Source organism: Balaenoptera acutorostrata, chromosome 2 (genome assembly GCF_949987535.1).
Source record: "Balaenoptera acutorostrata chromosome 2, mBalAcu1.1, whole genome shotgun sequence".
Classification (NCBI taxonomy): Eukaryota; Metazoa; Chordata; class Mammalia; order Artiodactyla; family Balaenopteridae; genus Balaenoptera; species Balaenoptera acutorostrata.
This window is the reverse complement of record NC_080065.1, coordinates 164328205-164345229: the sequence shown is the minus strand read 5'-3', so window position 1 is coordinate 164345229 and position 17025 is coordinate 164328205. Positions and strand designations below refer to the sequence as shown.

Sequence of the window (17025 nt, the reverse complement as noted above, 5' to 3'; positions counted from 1 at the left end):
CATCGCGGGGCACAGGCTCCAGACGCGCAGGCTCAGCAATTGTGGCTCACGGGCCCAGCCGCTCCGCGGCATGTGGGATCTTCCCAGACCAGGGCTCGAACCCGCGTCCCCTGCATTAGCAGGCAGACTCTCAACCACTGCGCCACCAGGGAAGCCCGACTACCACCATTTCTCACCTCAAGCTCTGGGTCTCTCTGCTTGAGGGATTTCTCTGGCCACAGGAACATTGGAGATACACTAAGTGCAAGGGATAATCTCAACCAATGACGGAAAGCCTGGTGGATAAATACCCTGGCTTCCAGGTCCCTTGGTGAGACAATTCTGAGGTGTGAGTTCCCCAGTCTCAAAAGGCAACCCTGAGAGATTGCAGCCCATGTTCCTAGAGCAGCACTCACCCACGAATGTGCCTTCTATTGTCTCAATTCTCAACTCCCTGCCACACTTCCTGGGGTCATCTCCTAAATACAAGACTAGCCCCCACATCAGTATCCCAGGATCTGCCGTTGGGGAAACCTTATTAAGTCAGACTTGAACTTCATTCCTCATATCCACTTTGCCTTTCCTGCAGCAGCCCTGTCAACCTTTCTCCTTCTCCTCAGGTCTCAGCCACCTGCGCTCACCCCAGCCCTCCTGAGGCAATGACCAGCCTGCCTGATGGAACCCGGGCGATGGAGGCTGCTTCTGTTTCCTTCCTTCTCCCGCAGGTTTCCTTCCTTGCCCACTGCTCTCAACCCCTTTCCCCGTGTGCAGAGACAGAAGGGCTCCTCCCCGAGGCGGTCTTAGATTCCATGCCTCCCTTTCTCCCTGGGGACCCTGCCTGCCTTCCATCTTGCTTCTCTTCCTCACAAGCCACTGGCTCTTCTTCCTCCCACCAACATAAATAAAAGCTCAAGTCTCCCCTGAAGTAACTCCTTCTTTGGTTCGGCCGGCCCCAAATGCTTCCAGCCTGACACACCTTCCCTCAAATCGTGGTCTGTGCCCCCAGCCTCCACTTCTCCAACGCCAGGGGCTGCCCAAGCCCGTGAGGCTGCTTCTTCTCTCCCAACCCCACAGAATCCGCCTCCTCAGGCACCAAGGGGCTCCCCTTGCAGCATCCTTAGCTTTTCTTGGTTTGCTTCTCCATCACTTTGTTGTCGCTGGAGGATTTGAAGGTCCTATTCCTTACTGAAACTGTCTCCTCTCTTGGTTTCCATGAAGGTGAGTTTTTCAGTTTCCCTCCTTTCCTGACAACTCCTTTGACATCCTTGTCTTCTCCTTCCTTCCCCATGCCCGAAGGTTCTGCTCCCCAAGCCTCCACCCTTTCTCTACGCATGCCCTCGGCAGCCTGCCATCCTCATAGCCTACCTGGCGCCCCACACTGCTTCACACTCTCCTCCGGCTTCAGAACCAGTTTCATCCTGAGTCAGGGATGAATGGCTCAGTGCAAATCCACAGTTGGAGAAATGTGGCACCAAGGTAAACAGGCTGTTGACGAGCTTTGATGTCTTTCCTTGTTTTGCTGAGACTCCACTTTGTGTGACCAGCTCCCCACCCTGTGCCCCCAGGACCAGGGACAGCAGCAAGGGCCCACGTCGCTGAGTGTACCTGCCAGGCCGTGCTGAGAGTTTCTACGTTATTTTATTCGGTTTATTTCATTCTTATGATGGTCATGTGGGGTGAGAACTCTTTTCTCCACATTTTACAGATGAGTAAACTGAGGCCAGAAGGGTTAAATGTTTGGCCCAGGTGGGTTCCCAGCCCCCACTGCCTCCTCATTTTGCTGTCCACACCACCGTCCCACCTCCTCCACTGCATCTCCAATCCCTCTCCTAAGCTTTCCACCCATGTGCTCACTGCCCGGCAGATGCATGCGCCACAGGCTCCCAAAGGGTCCAAAAGCAGGCTTCTAATCTCACTCGACCAGGCTCTGTCCACACTGCAGTGGAGTCCCTCTTAGCACCCTCCACGGCTCTTCACTATTTGGTGACAAAGGCCAGCTTCCTTCCCAGGGGTCCTTGGACTACAACCCCCATCAGACTTCCCAGCCCCTTCTCATCCCTTCCCACATGGTCCATACAGACACCCCAACTCCTCACTGTTCTATGAACGCATCATGCACTCTGCCTCTGGATTTTGCACATGCTCTTTTTTCCATTGAGAATACTCTGCCCTCTTTCCCAGATAGACTCCTATTCATCCCTCAAAGCCCAGCTCAAATGCCCCCTCTTTGGACAATCTTCCTTTGTGCTTCACTGGTTCCACTGTGTTACCACCTGTTAAGAACTCCAGCCACTCATGTGTGTGACTGTCATCCACAAGCCATTGGGAGCTCCTGGAAAGTGGGGTCACTGCATTGCCTATTCTTGAATCTCCACTGCCCAGCCTGGTGCCATATTACTGTTAACAGATGCTTATAGAAAGTTCATTCAAAGTTTCTTCCCACACAGTATTATAGTATTTGATCTTGACAATGAAAGTGTGGAGAAAAGGGAAGTCTAAGTGATGGAGGAAATAGGAAGACAGGCTCTGCTCCATCTGGGAACGCCAGGAAGACAGCATTAGTCCCTATATGAGTTTGCTGGGGCTGCCATAACAGAGTACCATAGACTGAGTGGCTTAACAGAGATATATTTTCTCCCAGTACTGGAGGCTGAAGGTCCTAGGTCAAAGCGTTGACAGGGCTGATTTTTTCTGAGACCTCTCTCCTTGGCTTAGAGACGGCCGTCCTCTCCCTGTGTCTTCACGTGGTCTTCCCTCTGTGCCTGTCTGTGTCCAAATTTCCTCTTCTTATAAGAACACCAGTCGGATTGGATTAGGGTCCCTCATTACCTTATTTTAATTTAATTACCTCTTTATAGGACCTCTCTCCAAAAATAGTTACATTCTGAGTTTCTGGGGGTTAGATCTTCAACATATGAATTTTTGCGGGGAGGACACAATTCAGCCCATGATATCCCCACTTGGCAGTTGGGAAGGTGATGAAGATCACATGGGTGACCTTCTAACCATCCCTATATGCCACCAGTAGCCCTCACTGTCCCTACCCCTCTGCCTTTCCACAAGGCCTAAGGGTACCCAATAGGGGATGTGGCCTTAGCCATCAGCATCCCTCCAGCCTTTTCATGTCCACAGGAGTCTCAAGCTCTCGGCCATCTTGCTTTGGATGGAGGGGGCTGCTGAGGGTGCCTCCCTGAGTGTCCTCATGCAGGAGTGCCCCCCCGTCCACATGTCTCTGTAAATGGAAACCCTCCCAGGCTCCCTGCCATCTGTCTCCCTGTGCACAACCCTACCCTCCTGGCCATGCTGGCGCTTCTCCCTTTGGTCTTCATTGTCTCCTCTCATTGCCTAATCGTTCGCTTGTGTGGTCTTTTCACTCCAGTAATGCTACCAACTCTTTGAAAGTGGCAGCTGGGTTTCACACTGTCATTCCTCACAACCCCTGACTTAGCCGGCCCCATCCTAGGCATTCAATAAATACTGGTTAAAATAAACCGAAATGCATGGAAATGCTTCAGTTCCATTGACTCACTTTACAGAATTAAAAACAAAACCTAAACTTTGGGAGCAAAGCCTCAGCCAGCCTCGGATTTCCTCCCTCCCCTCTCCTTGACAGGCTGAGGCCTGAAAGGAGAGCACGGGGGGCTCAGGCACACCTCAGGAGGCAGCTGACCGTCTCCGCCAGGGCTCCAGCCCCCGCTTCTCTCGTCTCCCCGCCCCGTCCTCTCTGGGTGCCCACCTCATACACAACCCCTGTCCTTCCTTTCCAAACACGTGGCAAGTCCTCCCAGGGCTGAGTTGTGCAGACAGGGGCGTCTTGCTTCTCTGAAAGGGGGACTCTCTGTCCCACCTCAGCGTCTGCTCTTCCCAGTTCCTCCCCACGCCTCAGGCCAAGTTTCATGCCAACAGGGATGTTTCACAAAATAGGTCTCTGAAGCCCTCGTCTGAAGCTGAGTGCCCTGAAAATTGCATTCTCTTAAAAAATAAGTTAGAGAATACTGTTACTTGATTTTCCTCCTGGGGATTCCTAATCTAAACACATAAATTAAAGGCTCTGAGAAGTCCTGCAGTAAAGAAATCTGTTTATCTTTCCTGAACTCGGCTTTCCCTACTTTGTGATTGCACTCCCCATGGCCCCTTCATTGCTCCTCTCCACACACGTGATGACTTCTAATATCGCAGGGACTCATGTGGAACTCATGGGCTCGTGAGTAGGGCAACAAGTAGAAAGTGGCTGATTGAGGAAAGGGGAGGTACCAGAAGAGATGCTGTAACAGCACCACCATCGTCACCATCAGCAGCAGCAGCAGAAGCGGCAGTGAGGTGGCCGAACCCAGCCTGTCAACCTGTCTTCGGGCTCCCAGATCAATCCGTGAAATGGAAAGAAGCAAGACTCCCAGGCCACATGTCCTTGGGTTGTGGAAGGGTCACAGGCGGGAGGAGAAGTGAGGTTTCTGAAGTAGCAGCAGCAGCAGGGCTGCTGGCTTCATCCCCGCATGGCTCCAGTTCTCAGTCTTTATTTCTGCCTGTCTCCCACCCTCCCCACTGCACACCACCCCCTGCACCTCTCAGTTCAGGCTGAGCAAAGACCCTGAAGCCTCAGAGCCCAGCCCAGGGCCCACAGAACCGGGAAGAGAGCCCGAGGTTGCAGTTAGGGTGTGAGGTGGCAGAGACAGAGAGCAGGCTTGAGGCATTGGTATTCTGTTCAGAAAGGCTGTCGGGACCCATATCAATAGACAGATATTCTTCTGATGAGGTTTCTTCCCTTGGCCTGAGGGAAAAGCCTGGGAGGCGGCGTACAAGGGGAACAGCTTGAGATTCAGGAGCATGTGGGCTGCGGCTCCCGGGGGAGAGCTGGGGGGAGTCAGCGCTGGGGGGGGAGGTAGGGGCAGGGGGAGGGGGAGCGGGAAGCCGCACTGGGGCCAGCTGCCCTGTCCCTCCCGGCCCCATCCTGTGGCAGCCAGGTGGGCGGTGGCATCTGTTGGCAGCTCTGGGTCAGGGGCGTCCACTGGCTCCCCCGGCAGGTCTTGGTGGGAGGGCGAGTCAGGCACTCTGTTCCCAGGAGGAGATGGCGGATCTTGGGCTTAATGATGGGCCTGCAGTACTGGCAAAGCGGGGATCACTCTGCCTGCTGGGAAATGTCCTAAGGAACCCAGCTGAACTGCAGTTACGGAGGTAGATTTCCTGCTCTTTTCCACATCTCATGATTAATCCAGAAGCCTGAGCAGTGCGTGTGATGAGGCTCAGCAAAGTGGCTGTGGGCATCTCCAGCCTCCTTTGGAAGCCCCGCTTTTCCTCTGGAGTAGGTGCCCTGGAATCTGGGCCAGCCGTACACATCTCAGCAACTCGATTACAAGAGACAGAAGAGGCCGGGTGTGTGGCACCAATAAAACCGCACACACCCTGTACTTCTCTCTGCCTGTTGCTCGTTTGTGCATTTCCCCACCACACCTCCCGAGAGCAGTTTGTTTCCCGGAAGCAGCAGAAGAGAGGTCGGGAGAAGGAGATGCCTTATTGTTGTGAATGTGATGGACGTGGTGGCACCACAGGGGACTGGACACCAAGGCAAAGACTCCAGTGTCTGATGAACTTACTGGTTGAACTTACCGCTTACTGGTCTTTGGCAGGTAATCAGCTTCTAAGAGTCTCTGTTTCTTCATCTGTAAAATTGGATCACGGTACCTGCACTCATTGATTTAACAAATAATATAAACATATAAATCCATACTCTGGCGTATTCTAGGTGCTGGAAATCAAGCAGTAAACAGAACAGTCTCTCCTCTTCGGATGTTAATAGTCTAACATGGGAAGATGGAAAACGGCAATGACATCTGTGTCAGGTGGTTATGATACTTAGAAGAAAAATAAAGCCGGGCTGAGGGGTAGGGGAGACAGTGTATGCATGTGGGGATGACGTTTCTTAAAGGACAGTCAAGGAAGGCATCTTTGATAAGATGATACTTAAACAGACCCTGGACGAAAATGAGGTGCCATATAGATGTGCAGGTACGGCAAAGAGCGAGTTCAAAGGTGCTGGAGTGGGAGAGTGCTTGGCAAGTTCAAGGAGCATGAAGAAGCTCTGTGTGGCTGGAGGGGTGGGAAAGTGGGGGTCAAGGAGAAGAGGGCAGAGAGGGTGTGTGTGTGTGTGTGTGTGTGTGTGTGTGTGTGTGTGTGTGTGTGCACGCAGGGGCTGGTTGGATCATACAGCCTGGCAGGGTTACTGTAAGTGAGATGGGAAACAACTGGTGGCCTTGAGCAGAGAAATGACCTGATGTATATTTTAGAAAGACCACTCTGGTTGTTCAGTGGAAAGTAGTTTTTAAGACTGTAAGCTCGGTGCTCTGTGACCACCTAGAAGGGTGGGATGGGGGGGAGGAGGGAGGTCCAAGAGGGAGGGGATATATGTATACCTATAACTGATTCACTTCATTGTACAGCAGAAACTAACACAACATTGTAAAGCAATTATACTCCAAAAAAAACCAACAACACTGTAAGTGGAGAAGCCAAAAGACCAGGTCGGAGGTGACTGCATCTCCAGGTGAGAGAGGAAGAGAGCTTGGATTTCAGCAGTGGTCGTGGTGATAAGTGACCGTCAGAATCTGGAAATATTCTGTAGGTAGAACCTGTAGGATGAGCTAGTATGAGGGGTGGGTTGGGTGAATAGTGAGACACAAAGAGACACCTCGAGATTTTGTCCTGAGATTGGGATTGACACATACACACTACTGTGTATAAAATAGGTAACTAATAAGGACCTAATGTATAGCACAGGGAACTCTACTCAATACTCTATAATGGCCTGTATGGGAAAAGAATCTAAAAAAGAGCAGATATATGTATATGTATAACTGATTCACTTTGCTGTACGCCTGCAACTAACACAACATTGTAAATCAACTCTACTCCAATAAAAATTTAAGAAAAAAGAAACAACACTTTTGCAATAAAAAAAAGATTTTGTCCTGAACGATGGGTAAACTGGAGTTGTCACATATTGAAACGGAGAACTGGGTGAAAGGAGAACCCTTTGGTTGTGGGGTGCAGGAACCAAGAATTTGGCTTCAGGCGCATTAAGCAGCAGTAGTCTCTTGGATACCCAAGTGGAGGTGATGGGTAGACAGAGGCGCGTGAGCATCTGGGGCCCCGGGAGAGGCCGGGGCTGGGATACGATCATCAGTGTGTAGTTCATTAACAATCTTGGGGCTGCATGAGATCATCAAGGGAGTGAGTGAGGGTGGAGAAGAGGAGTGGGTGGGACATTCCAAGGTTTAAAAGTCAGAAAAATGAGACAGAACCAGCTTGAGAATCAAGAGAGCCTGCTTAAGACGGGACAGAGTACAGAGTGGGTGCTCAGTAAATCACAGCCACTGCCATCACCATGACCATCGGTATTTTCATGGTCAGAGTACGGAGAAGTGAAGTTTGAAAACAAAATAGCAAGAGTTCAGGAGGACGCACTTCATCTACTTTTTCCTCTTTTCCTTCCCTTTCCTCTGGTTGTGCATCAACCATGGTCTCAGACTTCCAGCTACTTAATAAAAATAAAACAAAACCATAAAAAACTTCCGGGCACCTTACAAGCCCACAACTCAGTTCAAAATATTCAAGAAGAGCTGAAGTCTTTGGGTTGTTGGTAGGGTGAGTAATCACTGAACAGAGTCAGGGAACTGGATGTGACTTTCTCCTCTTACCAACTCACTATATGACCTCAGGCAAGTCCGTCCCTGCCTCAGTCCTGGAGGAGGATAGAGACTTCCATTCAGGGGAGAATACTGATTAGCTCATCAAGTTTCCTACTTGGATGGCATCTCTGCCATTTGCTTTTCTCCTCTCCAAAGCATATAGATCCTATCCTCAATTATTAAAGCAAGATAACAGTGCTTTTGATTTCCCTCTGAGAGTCTAACCTCGAATTGTTGGCTGTTTAGTACTTACAAAATCTGGGAGAGGAGTGCCCTTTAGGAGTGACCATCCAAGGTCCCCCGCCCCATCCACCCCTGTAGGCACTCTGAGGCAGATGCCTCTCACTGGTCTACCAGAAGGCCAATTACTTGAACCATATTAGTTTATTTCCTTGTATAATTATCTTCACTGAATTGCATTTTAGGAATCATGCCCTTGGCTTTCATTAAACATCCTTGAAACAGTCATGCAAAGTTCACTGCTGCATTTGCACGAGAACTACTGTTGCAGACACGACCTATACGCTTCTGGAAAAGACTTCCTGAGTGTTTTTGTGAAGCACAAGTCTGCAGGATATTAATAAAAATTTCATTATGGGAAAAGTTGAGTGAGTTTGGAAAAAAAACCCAGGTGTCTTTCTTAAAGGTTATCTAAGAGGCTTTACTAACAAAAAGTACGGTGGATCCTTAGAAGGAGGATAAACTGCAAGATTTCCCATTTTGTCGACCCTTAGAATCCTGTTTTGGTGGTGCAGCTCTTGGGATCAGTGCTCTGAGCACCCAGCAGAAGAGGCTCTGAATGCTTTGGGCTCAGTTAGTCAAGCACCGTGAGCTGCAACAGGGAACATACAGACAGGAGGCTACGTAAGCAATTGACAGGGGAGCCTGCAGGGGGATGAGCAGCGAATGGGCAGCTGGCTCTTCCGTGCACAGCGATCCTGGGTGCCTGGGGTCCCAAGAGGCTTTGCAACGTCCTGGCTGCATCAGATATTAACTTTGCTATTCATGGAGTTAGGGGTCCTAGTCTCAAATATACCCCTCAGTGACCCTCCTGTACAACAACACACAAAGTTAAAATATTTTCAAAAATAATTCATTGTTAGGAAAAGGACACAGAGACATGTGCTGTGTTTACTGTTTCATGGGCGAGATGGGGAGGAATGCCACTCGCTCCGACAGCTCACTACCTAGGAAGACCACTGAGAGTCTCTCCCCTTCTCTCCCACAGCTGGAGTCTCTCTCTTTCACTTCCTAACGTGTACACCCCGTCAACCCTCAAATTTCAGCCTCCGAAGCTCCGAGAAAGCCCCTTGGGGAATACTCTGCTCCTCCCTTTCACTGGGCAGAGCGACCAGCACAGGTGTGTGTGCAGACTGCCTGCCCTCCTATCCATGCAAGGTGCATTATTTAGAGGCTAATGATTTCATTGTAAAGTAGGAAGTGAAATATGTTTCGCTAAAGCTTCCAAAGCGAGGGAGGAAGGAGGGAGGAAGAGGGTAGGTCAATGGGTAAATATGATTGCCTGATGGTCTGGGTCCAGCCATCTTCCTAAGGCTGTATCTTTAACTGGGAGGTACAGCAAGATGATCGATAGCACAAGCAACCTTAGGAGAACCACACCGGCCAGCCCGGATCAGCAGAGTCTGTGTGGTGAGATTTAAGGGGGTGCTTAGTTGGCCCTCCAGCTGTGAGTGTTTGCCAGATGACTTGTAACTTCACCACTGGAGCCAAATTCCTTTGACTCTTAGGGCTCTTTCTGCATTCAAGAGCCCTTGGAAATGAGAAATCCCTGAAATGGGTTGTCCCCTGCTGTCAGCTAACCCTGACGCTCAGGAGTAGAGTTGGGAGTAACAGGAGGCCATGTACCCGGGGTCCTTCCTGGGCGTGTGTAACTCTGAGGCTAAGAGAGTGAGACTGGCAGTTTAAGAACCTCCAGGACCATGTCACCTACTGGCAGGCGGAGTAAGGACCCTGCAAGGTGGACAGACATACCTCTCCTCTTATCACTTGAGGGTTTGAGAGAAGAGGCAGCGGGAGTTTAGCCTGAGCCCTTCCCACAGGTCTAGAGGTGGGAAGAGAGAGGGATGGGCTTTGACCCTGGGCGGCTCCTCCCTCCAGGCCAAGACCCTGGAGGAGGTTTAGTTTGTATCTTCAGAGGGGATGGGGTGCCCAGGCAGGTGACTGAAGACTATCTCCGAAGGACCCAGCATTAGAGAGCTGAACAGCCCCAGACCCCGCAGGCCGGGAGAGCTTCTGGGCATCCTTCCGTGGGGTCCCATCACCTCCCTGCTGGAGGCAGACTGGGTACCAGGACCCTGCGGTGAAGCCGACTGGGGAGCAGCTTCCTCCAGCCTCTCCAAGCACAGACGTCAGCGGCGAGGCTCAGACTTGGTGGCTGTGCTCTGTCTCTGCACAGGCTTGTGTACGCGCAGCGGGGGACCCACGCAGGGGACCGGGGTGGGGAAGCACACAGGAGGCAAGTGTAGAGTGGATGCAAGTGACGGTGGTGATGCTGGGGCAGTGCGAGTGGACAGTGGCTCTCCTGGAGGCTCCACCCCTCGGCGGGCTGGCGTGGGACCTGGGAACGGACAGTCCACGTGGAGGGGCAGCTACTGAGGGCTGCCCTGCCGGGGGGGCGGGCGGTGCTGTCAGGCGGGGGCTGCCTTCAGGGTGGAGTTGTAGCAGAGAAGTGGGGTCACCCCCCTTGGAAGCTTTGAGAATGCGTATGAGGAGGGGGCTGCGAACGGAATCCGGAAAAGGTAAGGAGTGCCAGCTTGGTGGAGTTGGGTGCTGGCAGGGCTCGCCTTGGAGTCATGGGAGCGTTCCCAGGAACATCCAGGGGATCGCCGCCGGGGCCCCAGTAGTCCCACAGGCCTCCTGAGGCTGGCTGTGCTGTGCTGAAGCCTGTATCAAGGGCCCTGGGGATGGCAGCAGAGGCCAGCATGGTTGAGGGTCCCCCGCACCCACCTCATCTCTGCAGGGACCACAGAACTGCACGCACCGTGGGTGTTCTTCACCTGCTCACAAAAGAGCCGGGTCATTGCATGCAGCAGGAAAGGCTTGACGGGGGGTGACGGGAGGGAGGGCAGGAGCAGAGATTTTCCATCTTGATGGTTTTGTTCAAGGCCAGCCCAGAAGCAGCTGCCGTTGGCTTCATTTATCCAAAGGGCACGGCGAGTGACCCTCTACAACCCAGGGATCCTGAAATATTTAGAAGCTCTAATGTTTGGGTGGGAAGAGAACCTCTTTTGGATGAGAAGCTCAATTATTGAGGAAGGGAGAGCTCCCGTTGTCTGGGGCGTAGGGGGGGCACCTTCCTGCTGCGTTGGCGGGGTGCCGGGCGCGGAGCACCCTGCCTGGGACACTTGCCCTGCTCTGTGGGTGAGGCCTCTCCCACAGTGCCGGGCTCTGGGGGACTTTTCTCGTGGCCAAACTCTTCGGGAAAGTGACACAACGGCCTATTTCTTCCAACAACACCTCTGATTCAGACTAGGGTATGGTTCGAGGTTGCATCTCTTGTAAACCCCCCTTCAGCTGCTGTCAAGGGCTGGCACCCGAGTTCTTGAATTTAGGCTGATGTGGGTCCTGCTAGAGCCTGCCGCCATCTGCACATGTCAACAAATGTGGATGCAGGTGTGGACCAGCTGGATCTCTCTCCTTCTCTGGGAAGTGTGGTTTTCAGCAGCGTCAGGCTGGGAAGACAGACATTTCATTATCCGCGAAGTCCTGTGCAGGCAGTTGTCACACAGTGTTCCACCAGCGGCCCACGGCCGGCACAGAACACTGCAAAGCTCCATCTAGCACAAGTGACCACAGGGAACGGGTTGAGACTCCTGCTGCATTGTACACGTCTCCTAAGGGAAGAACATCAAGAAAGATGAGCTCGCCGCGGAATTGGCGAACTGTGTGGAAGGGGCGGGATCTGTAGAGCTCAGCAGCGGCGAGCTCCTGTCATGGCTTGGCCAGTTCGGGTCTCCCCCTGTAACTTATGAGGGTGTGGCAATGTTTTCCCAGATGTGGTCCCCGTGTACAAAACAAAGAATCGCTTTGCACAAAGCCAGAAGGGATACATTGAAAGAATTATCAGAAAAGAATAATACATAGGAAATGTTTGTGCTCGCATGCAAGGAAACTTTGTGGGGTATCTGTGGCTGCCAAAGTGACATCTGGCAGGATTAGCTGGATCACCAGAGCCAAACAATGAGGACTGGGAAGGCAGCAATAACTGTGAGGCCTGGGCCCATGTGGGGGCAAGATTTTGAGAATGACCACTTAGGTGACAAAATGGGGTTCCCACGAACCGCAGCGCTGGTTAGTTTCTGGCCTGGAGCCAGATCCTCTCTCTGATGCAGACGTGGGAGGATGGAGCGGCAAGAGCTGCCCAGCTGCTCATCTGGGAACTCATCCTCCAAGGGACTCTGTCCCTTGTTCTCCTCCCGTACCTGGAGGCGGCAGTCAGCGGGCAGCACCTCTCACAGCACGCCCACGTACACCTGCTCAGATCACCTGCTCAGAGCTACTCTTTTGCCCAGCCCAGCATACCTGTTCCACCTGTCTGAAGACCCACCGCACGTTTCCTCGAAGCACACCCCAGAGCTCTTCCTCACTCCAGCCACGCCTCAGCAACTCCTCTATCAGTACCGGGTATATGGACACGTCCTCCAGCCCCTGTGGGAACCTGTGTGGCCGCCAGCCAGCCAGCTATTGGGCCTCAGACCTGTTCCCTGGTCCTGAGTCAGAACCAAAGCCCTATGTGTCCAGAGTCCACTGACCCCCAGCCCTGGTCAGATATGGAAAATGGAGACTTGGAGAGAGTAAATGATTCACTCCTGCTCTTCATCCTTCAGAGGAATGCCCCAAAAGCGCCTCGACTATTCGTCAAAAGTCATTGAATTGTACTGTTAAGATCTATGCCTTTCACTGGATGCAATTTTTGCCTCCACTTGTAAAAAGAAGAAAAGCTTTTTAAGAACTGGGTTGACACCCCCCCCCCACCCCGCATGCACAGACCCAGCTGCAGGCAGAGAGGATGGTCAGCCCAGCCCAGACCTTGCTAAGAGTCTGCTCAGAGGCCGTGGGTCTGCTGGCACTGGATGGGCGCAGGTGCTGGGCAGATGAGCTCTGTGTGGTGTTTTAGACAAATATGATGACCTAGAGTAGGGCCAAACAGGAGAGCCCAGGAAGCAGACCCTGGGAGAGGGGAGATACCAGTTGGGCCAGCACACCTGAGGCTATGGCCAAGGCCATGAGGACCACAGTGTGGTGGGCACGGTGGCTGTGAAAGCCCCACTGCTGCCCAGCCAGCCCGAGACAAGCCATGGGGAAGCACTCACCGGCCAGCCCCGTCATAATCTCCGCCAATCCCGATGAACTTGCATCCAGTGACTGCCCTGATGTGGTCGAAGTGATCTGAAGCATGGGAAGTCAGCAGTGTGGGGCTTCCAGGGCAGGGGTGGGGGTGATGACTGGCCTCTGTTTATTCCCCTTTTTGCAGCCTGTAGGCCAACCAGGCCAGTTCCTTCGTGGCCTGGCACCGAGAGTACCAACTCGAGGGCCCTGAGGTTTGATCTGAAGTGATCCCAGCTGGCTGTAGACTGGACTTCAGATTTGGAGTGGACCCCAGAGCCCCCTGTTTGGGCCATTTCCCACCCACGATTCACCCTGCCTCCCAGTCTCCTTGAGAACCTGTGGGGGCTCCTTTCCCCGGGTGTGGAGGATGAGAGAGGAACAAGAGTACAACTGATGAAGACCCCAGAGACCTAAGGAGCTGTCCAGTCCCTTGGCCAGAGGTAGGGGCAGTGCGCTTTAGGAGCCCCTGCAGAGGCACAGATGGGCAGCGCCCGGGCTCTGTGTCTGACAGCCTCCCTGCTACCCATCAGTACCGCAGTTTTGATTCCGTGGCTCCAGTTCCACATGGCACCAAGGTGCTGTGTACCGTCCGTTATTGGGTGTTTGGGAGCTGTACCTATTGCCAACAGGTGGGTCAAACCACTGGGGCTCTTCTGAAGTCCTCCCCAAGTTTGGAGCCAGCTTCAGCTCCAAATCAGAGTTTTCAGAGAGCCCAGGGTGAGGCTCACCTGCCACAGTAGGCACGTTGGCTAACGGGTTGCACTGCAGCACCCGCACGGACAAGGGCACCATCGCGATGCCACCGTTCTTCTTCTGCAGGGGCGGACCGGTGGACAGTCAGCTTGGCCCCCAGCACAGCCAGCTGCCTGTTCCCTCTCTCGGCCCCTGTGAGGAAGGTGTTGAGGTCAGAGTCGTCTCCTCTCTGGGTTTGTGTGAATGGAGGAGCCGCAGCCCTGGTCTGGGTGGTGTCTTGGCCCTGGGTTTCCGGGTTTGGTGGAGTATCTTAGCACCTAGACCCCCACCTAGGGCTCAAGAGTTCAGGGGCTGTGGACCGTGGGTTTTGGGGGCAGAAGATATTTAACCTGGGGTTTGAGGAAATTGAGGGAGAAGAGGCTCAGGTTCAAGGGCTCCCGGTTTGAACCTCTTGCTTTAGGTTTGAGGGCCAGGGCAGTCTCTCACCAGAAGCTGCAGGATATCATCAGGATCATTCCGAGTGTTCTTGCACACACCCCGGGCAGCTGAGTGGGAGAAGATGACAGGTGCCTGTGACACTTCTAGGGCTCGCCGTGCCACAGCATCGAGACATGGGACAAGTCCGCCATCATGCCCAGGCGGTTCATTTCTGCCACCACCTTCTGCAGGGACAGGATGGGGAGAGGGCATCAGGGCTGCATTTACCTTGTGTGCATTTATCTGTAGGGAACAGGCGGGGCTGTACATTCATGTGGGGCAGGGTATGGAACCCGGGTCCTTACCTCGCCCAAGCCGGTCAGCCGACTGACATTGCTGTAGAAGGGGTGGATACCCTTTGCTGAGCTCTGTGCCCTGCAGGATGGCCAGGAGGCCGTCTGACTGGTGGCCATGACTTGGCTACAAGAGCCTAGAAAGAGGTTCTGTCGAACTGTCTACACCTGCAACTCCCTGGTGCAAGAGGAGGGACCCAAACTGGGCTGTGCCTGGCAGTAGGAGGGCCCTTCTGGGGATTCAGTCTTGTTCTGCGAACCTCCATTCCCCTCCCCACCCCAGGTTCAGGGCCGGATCCCAGGGGTAAACTTGCTTTGGGCCCCAGCGTGATCTTGGGCAGATCCCTGCCTCACTGGCCCTTACCATCTGCACTGCGCTCACCAGGGCATGTTCCAGGTGTGGGTGAGTGTCACGTAGCGCACACCCAGCGCACAGAAGGTATGCAAGATGGAGAGGCTACTGTCCAGTGAGTGGCCGCCCTCCACACCAATGAGGCAAGCCAACTTCCGGGTATTGTTGAGAGCTGGGGGCAGGTAGGTCATTTTCAGAGGCAGGGGTAGCTTACTGAAGTCCCTAGCACCTACCACCACCAGTCTGTTTACCTTTTCTTTTTTTTTTGGCCGTGCCGCGCAGCATGAGGGCTCTTAGTTCCCCCACCGGGGCTCAAACCCAAGCCCCCTGAAGTGGAAGCGTAGAGTCTTAACCTCTGGACTACCAGGGAAGTCCCCCGTCTACCTTTAACTGAGGTCACAAGCTCCAGCTCAGAATAGGAGGCACACATGAGGCGGATGAGGTCAATTTGCTCCAGGGTGAGGCGCACAGCATCCCGTTCGTGGGTCTGGCATGGGACGTAGGCTGACCAGAACTGAGGGAAGGCCAGGGCTTGGTTTGGGCTTTGGAACTCCTTGGGCTTCTCATAGCCTCCTCAGCTGGCACAGCACTCACTGTGCCCAGAAGTCACATGGAATGCGTTGCTTTTTCTGTGGTACTCGGATGCCCGTCAGGTTGGCTCACTGTGACCCCTGTAGCCCCCAGCATCCATGGCATGGCAGTTTCTAGGTCACTATGGTAACTTAGTTCCAATGTGACTCACCTGTGGTCTCTGAGGCCCCCAAACTGCCCCACATTCCCCAGCAGCCATGGTGGCACCTTGTGTGTCCCTTTGGTACCTGGGCACCCACGAGACCGTCTTTCAGCCTGTCCAAGCTGGTCTGGCCATGGCTGAAATTGCACAGATTAACGTACTGTAGCCCATTGTGGTAAAACTGCCTCAGGACCAGGGGCATGTCGTTGTGGCTGGAGGGAGGTCAAGGCAAATGGGTGGGCTCCTTAGGTCTTGGGATCAGGCAGGACACATTGCCTGGCCTGGGCCAGCTGGGGGGGTCCCCCACCTCACACTGTCACACAGACTATACTAGGAGCAGCTGAGGCCTGGGCTGAGGGGTTCCCACCAGGGAGGGGATGACAGAGAAGGGGAAGGGCATCCGTAGATGATGGAGAGGACATCCAGGGGTGGTGTGAGGGAGCCTCCCCACTAGCTCTGCATGCTCCGGACCTCCTCCCCTGTCCAGGGCCAGGCTAGGCCCCCACCGGCCCCCACCAGCCCGCACACACTGCAGCCCCCCGTCCACAAGCGGGAAGGCCCGCCTCAGGGCCCGCGTGCGCTCCCGCGGACTCAGGGTGCTGGAGGTGCCCGGCGTGGTCTGGACGCGGGTTCCCGGCCGCAGCAGCAGACGCAGCAGCAGCAGCAGCAGACACAGCAGAGGCCGCTGGCTGAGCACGCGGGGACCTTCGAGGCCCCTGGGCCGCAAGCTGCGCAGGGCCAGGCAGGTGGGCAGAGGCGGGTGTGAGAGGGGCGAGCGATGGGGTTGTGCCCGTCCACACAGGCCAGCCAGCGGCGCGGCCTCGCGAGGGGGGCGGGGTGAGGGAGGGGATACAGAGTCACAGGGCCCTGCGAGCCGTGTGCGGAGAGCCGCGTGCGGAGAGCCGCGATCCGCGAAGCCCGGCAGCCCCGGGGCGGCACTGCCCTCCCGCCCCCTGCTCCGAGGCAGCTCCCGCGGGCTAAGCTGGCCTCTGCTGAGAGCCCACTCGCCTCCCATCGCGGGTTCCCTCCGCCCCTGCACCTCTTCCCACTCCCACTGCTCCGAGGGGGCGCCCTAGGCTGCTCTCCCCCGCCTCTAACCTTCCTGGCCAAGCTGGGCCGCTTCTCTCAGAGGGCCACCTTCAGCCCGAGGCCTCCCGGGAGCACACCGCGTCCCCATCTGCTTGCAGCCGGCCCCGCCCACTCCGAGGGCTGCGTGCCAGTGTCTCTGCGGCCACAGGTGCTCTGGGCTCCCGGTTTCCTGGTATGGGGCCATGTGGGCTGGTGTGGGGGAAGAGAGAGTTTCTGGAAATGGGGGAACCTTGTGAGCTCTGGATTCAGGAAGGGGCCCTCTGCCCCCGACCTTCTCTCTCCACCTACTTGACTCCCCAGCCTGCATGACCATTCTCTGGGGACTTCAACCAGCACCCGGGAACTCTCAGGACCCCCCCCCCCCACTTCTGTCAGCCA

General features: G+C 54.5%; 1 pseudogene; it reads right to left on the bottom strand.

The window, feature by feature from the left end:
* Positions 1–11845: 11845 nt before the first annotated feature.
* Positions 11846–16573, bottom strand: LOC130707195 (dipeptidase 2-like; annotated as a pseudogene).
* Positions 16574–17025: the final 452 nt, after the last annotated feature.